Here is a 6,000-nt window from a genome sequence, read left to right as displayed (position 1 = left end):
TACTGGTATGTCCACATGCTCATTTTTGTCATGTACATTGGTTTTGATCTGATAATAAACTTGAAACTTTCAAGTCTGATTTTTCCTCCTACCAATTTAAATTTTAATTTAGTATAATTATGAGAGCATAAGCATTTTTGCACTGCACATTGAATACATTTGACATGTAAAAATGCTTTTACAGCCTTTAAGTTTATTAAATGTCACTTTTTTATTTGCATTTTATTTTATGCACATTCCTGACTGCATGTGTTTTCCCGTTTGCCACACAGTACTGCATATTGGCCCATGGATTGGCTTGTTATAAATTGGCTCCTCATCGCTGGGAACTATTTCTTGATCTCACATTTCAGACAGAGAATGAAGCTTCGGATCTGGGTAGAAACATAAGAACAGCTTTATACATAGAAATTCGTTCATAAAATACCATTAAATTGCCACATTATTTTAAAGGTTTAGGTAGGGACAGCGCCCAATCAAAACTTTTAAGGTCATTTATAGGCGTTAGTCTGTGTTTACGGCCATATGAAAAGAACTATAAAGAGGTCCCCACTTCCCAATTTTAAAGAGAATTTTACCATTTGCCATTCACCTCGCACGAATTTTCGGCGCTTCTGCCAGTTAAAGTTCACTGGTTGAAACTAGCTCATTCAACACAGCTCCATTTATGTTGTTTTGTTCAATCAGTATCACACAGTTGTCAACTTGCCACTACATGAAGCCCTATTCCATCAGTGCCTTCAGCACTTTGAATTATTGCTAGGACGGTAAGGCATTGTAATGTGTTCTAAATTAAAAACAAAAACAAAAAAAACAACGTTTTTTTGCTACATTGACGTGTTCAATTTAAATGATTTTGACTTCCTGCACGCATATTGTTGTAATTTCCACTCAAAGCCTGAAAGAATGCTACAAGCCTAGTTGTAGTTATTGTTCGTAGGTTTTGTTTCATGTACTTCGAAGGTAACTCTATAAACAAACTTGATCTAGCCGCCTAAATGAGACGAGACATGTGAACAATAATGGCAACTAGCGTCCCCAAGAGGTTCTCTGAATAAGAGAGTTTGTAATAGTGTGTGATTATTCTTGTGAGATCTCCATATGATGCATGTAAATCGATATTGTCGGCGCATATTCGGTGGTTATTAACGTTGCTTTCTATTGCAGACACTATGCAGTACGATTTTAGATGGAAATGGAGATTATCTTTACAATATATCAATATTTTTTTTAAACGTTTTAATACAAGGAATGCTTAGAAATCATTTCTCTGGTGGTATTAATTGTGCAATAAATGAAGCTGAATGGAAGACCGTAAGCTGATTTAAGTGTATAGTTATGACTGGTTTTATCGAGAGTTTTGAGTTGTCGGAATGTTCAAGTACCCTTAATTTTGCTTCAAGAGAAAACATCATTAAGACGCCGGAACTTTCTGCCTGCCTAGAGAAGAGAGTTGTTCGGATAACGTGTATACCAGGTAATACTTTCCTTAACCATATTGCAGCATTTGTATACTTTTGTTTTCTAATGTTTTGGTGACATTAATCAGCGAAAATCTTTGATATTTCCACTGTAGAAGCTATTAAAGTTCGGACTTTTTTGTGGAAAATCACCATGCAACATGTTCTTTGAATCCCTTGTTTCCTTTGGCTTTCAGAATTATTTAAAATGTAACCTATGTAATAATTTAACTGTAGCAATGTCGAGGTTACTTCTTTCATCACAGAATCTTTCTTTTGAAACTGGTAGATGGCATCGTTCAAACTGTATCCGTCGTGAAGATACGAAGTATTTAACATGCAAACTATTGGAAGACGATAACCACTTTGTGATATAATGTTATTTATAAACTGAACTCCGTTAAATGTGTGTTAAATCTGAACTTGGATTTCGATGGTGCACTATGTTTGCACTGTATGTATGTGTAGGTAAATTAACACCTCCGTCTATGATGTGGCCTTTAACGTTCTCTTTAATCATGTCTTTCCTTACCTGTAAAAGCTTTCGCGAAAAATCAAAACAAATCTAAAAGCTAGTATATCTTAAAATCTTCAAATGCTCCATCTGCTAATGTACAATTTTGATTTTCTCACGAGCCATGCGGCCTATTGAACCTGTATTAATATATAGACCATAGCTTCATAATAAAAATTATATTTGCATTTTTGTGTACGTGTTAGTTTCTACTGTATTATTGTGAACGTATGGAATTGAAAACCCCCCATCTGAAATAGTCTTTGTTCAATTTCATAATAACATTTACTGTTGATTTTCCCTACAATATACAATACTGAATATACTGTTCTATTTTTGTATTTGTCAATAAAGAGGATCCCTAGCAAGACGTCATATAATACACACATTCATTCAACGAGTTCAAGCAATTTTTAGAAAACAAGCCTTTTTCGACCTTACTCAGACGAGGTGAATAAATTTGTTTATTATATACCTTTTAATATTCTGTCAAAAATACTGCATTTTTTAACTGAAACATACAAATGATCGGACAAAAAATCCCGTATCACACACTGCAGTCTTCTGTTTCCTTATAACACAGTAGACCGGGGCTACTTTTTTCGATCGTACATGTTCGGTAATTTCCGATTTTATTTTTAGATTGACCTGCCGGTTTACTTATAATATAAATTAATCGTTGAAATGGTATTATTGTTCAGTAGTATATGACAGCAATTCTTAATAAAGTAAAGAAATATTTAGCAATAAAAGATTGGCAGTACCGGCTAGATTTGATGAAATCTCAACCCTAATGCAATCCATTATCGCAAACCACATGTCCGAAGTAATTTTCACAAACACTTCAAAATGCTCGGCTACTCAACTGATACATCACTATCAACCTCGACGACAGATCGCCACATAAAAACAAACGTAGACAGATTCGTGTAATGGATAAGTGACAGTGATTGAGTGCTCCAAGTTATTAGTTACATGTATAAAACTCACATTTATCAGTTCAACCGTTTACTTGTTTTAAAATGGCGGACGTTTTCGTCAATTCATAACGGACGTCACACAATGTCGCGTGAATTGTTTATATTCATACGCCATTCATAGTTTGTATTGTACATGTATACTTGGTACTATTTTGTCTAGTTGCTTATATAAGTGGAGCGGCGTTGGTCGGTTGAATGCAGAAGATACGTGGTGTGGTCCTCGCAGTTCGTTTCAGTCACACAGAAACCAATATGATATGTTTTAAAATCAGAAATATGTGGTATTTCAGAACATTGGCTTTTTCCTCACAATGTGCATTTTATGGATTCTGTTTTTGTGGGGTGTGGTGTCCTTCTTAGGCGATTTCAATGCAAAATATGATTTTGAGAGTTTAAATCCTAGAGACAAAGTATTGTGTTAGTTCTTTAATGATACAAATGTGCTTCCTTTGAACACGTTACCACTTTGTACAGGTGCTTTGTTTACGTACGTTTCATATGATGATAATTATCAAACCCTGATTGACTTTATTTGCATGCCTATTGAGACTGTTGATATGTTCACAAATTGTGAAATAATTGATGATCATTGTCTTAATGTTTCTAGACATAGGCCAGTATTTGCAATTTTGCATGTACCATTGAACATTGGTTATGATAACTGCGAACATTATGAAATGGGTAATACGCTGAATATGCGAAAAATTGTAGAACATTACATAATAAGATATAATGATTTTATAAGTAGTGATTTAGAACTGTCATATTTTGAACATTGTAACATGAGTATTTCTGATATTGATAACGCATATGCTATATTAACTAGTAAGTTAAAGGACTACTCGTTTCAAGCGATACCAGAAGAAATATGTAGAACATTTGAAACCATATTGGAATACCGAGCTAACAGCAGCGCACGTGGACATGGTGGAACGGCGGCGCGTGTGGTGCTACGAAGGACGTCCGCGCTCCAGTGACCACTTTGCTTATAAACAGTATAAAGCGGCAAAACGAAAATTCCGCAAGTTGCATAGAATATGTGTTAAAACATATCTCAGGAAACAAGATGAGGAATTAAATTTGACAGCCGAAATTGACAGCAATCGTTTCTGGAACATTGTAAATAGAAGACGCAAAACTACTAACCAATTAGGACGGGGAATGAACTTTAACGGGTCTGTTGTTAGAGCCCGTGAACATATAACCACGCAGTGGGGATTGTATTTTAAAATCTTGTATGCGCCATCTGAAAACGTCGAATTTGACGACCAGTGGAAACGAACCTTGTCTTCCATGCTAGACAACTCCTTACGCGAAATGAAACCAGATCCAGCAGTTACAGTTCTTCCTCAAGATGTCGAAACAGCAATACTCAAGTGTCCAAAGGGCAAAGCTTCGGGCCCTGATGATTTGTATTATGAACACATGATATACGCTAAGACTACACTTTCTCCTATTATTGCTAACACATTCACTTCAATGTTACGTTTTGCCTATGTCCCCGAATCTTTGAAAAGGGGAGTTATTATTACCTGACACAAAGGTGGCAACAAATGGATACTCCTGACAATTACAGGGTGATAACTCTTTCTTCGGTTATTTTTAAACTCTTTGAAATGATTGTTTTAAAGCGCTTCAAAGCGGATATAAAGTCAGTGATAAATAAGCAGCAATGTGGCTTCCAAGATAACATGGGGTGTCTAATGACGTCATTTATACTACGCGAAATAGTTTTTCTTGCTCATGAACTAAATTCAAAAACATATGTGTGTTATATGGACGGTAGAAAAGCCTTTGATTCGGTATGGCACGATGGTCTTTTGTATAAAATGATTAATGAATGTAAAATAGAACAAACAAGTATACTCGCGTTCTCTGCCATGTACAAGAACATGAGGAGTTGTGTGAAATATCAAGGAATGACGTCGTCCTGGTTCGGCGTACGCCAAGGAACGCGACAGGGAGGAAAAACTTTGCCGATTTTGTATCTCCTTTTTATTAATGGATTAATTAATGAGCTTGTAATCCATTTACATTGAAAACAATATATAACAGCATAGTGTTACCTAAAAGTTTATATGGCTGTAAGCTACGGACAAACCTATGTAAAACAGACATATCAAAACTAGAATGAGCGCACATGTTTTGCATAAAATTTATTCAATCGTTTGGTTTATGGATAAGTACGGATTTTGCATTATGTTCAATTTCATTTAATTCCATTGAAACTTGTATCGATTATAAGAAACTTCAGTTTTTCGGCCAGCCTTGTCACCTTCCGAACAATTATTTACCAAATACAGTGTTTAATAATAGGCTCATAAGATATATGAACTATGAATACCAGTCTTAGGGTTATATCCCCGAGTTATACAGACTCTTACAAAAGTATAGATTGCTTGAATATCTGGACATATTAGACAAGGAACATTTCCTACTAAGCACGTCTGGAAAAGAATATTGCACTCGTGTGTGACTTTGTGTGAGAAACGTGAACGTGCGACGAGACTCTTTAGCCAACCGCGATTACAACAGTTACTCCCATACGTGTTGAATGAAAAACAACATTCACTGCTATGAAAAATTGCGAGAGTCAACGACAAAAAATATTGCTGAATTATCTAAAAGAGTGCTTCATATAGTGGGGAAATTATCATCGCGAACTTTTCAACATCAGTGCTCAAAGTGTCACTGCATTAACGACAACTTTGTTGTTCATCGCCTGTACACCCCATGAACAATGCATTATGATAATTCGTGTTGTTGCTGGTTAACTATGCACGACTCCGTCTAGTTGTCTCTTTCTGGCACGTGCAGTATGTAAAATATGTTAGCATTAGAGTGTCGAAAATGCCAATAGCAGCATATTTGCGCATATAATAATGGTTTGTCTGTAATACTGATCTTTTGCCATGGTTGTTTATTCATATATTCGAATGATTTATTTATTATAATTTGTCATATATTTCCAATCGATGTGCACTCTGTAGACATAAATTAAAATCTTCATATAGTTTTTCCCTAAAGTGATATCATATAACACATT

At 35.4% G+C, this 6,000-nt stretch overlaps 1 protein-coding gene across 1 annotated transcript in view; it reads left to right on the top strand.

The window, feature by feature from the left end:
• The first annotated feature begins 1,339 nt into the window (after positions 1-1,339).
• The window catches only part of LOC128204547 (calcyphosin-like protein), a 32,695-nt gene continuing 28,034 nt past the window's right edge, over positions 1,340-6,000 (top strand). Inside the window, exon 1 of the mRNA XM_052905966.1 lies at positions 1,340-1,477. The gene's annotated coding sequence lies outside the window, so the exon portion shown is untranslated. The remainder of the gene's footprint in view (positions 1,478-6,000) is intronic.

Source organism: Mya arenaria, chromosome 2 (assembly GCF_026914265.1).
Source record: "Mya arenaria isolate MELC-2E11 chromosome 2, ASM2691426v1".
Lineage (NCBI taxonomy): Eukaryota > Metazoa > Mollusca > Bivalvia > Myida > Myidae > Mya > Mya arenaria.
This window is presented reverse-complemented; position numbering and strand designations above follow the sequence as displayed.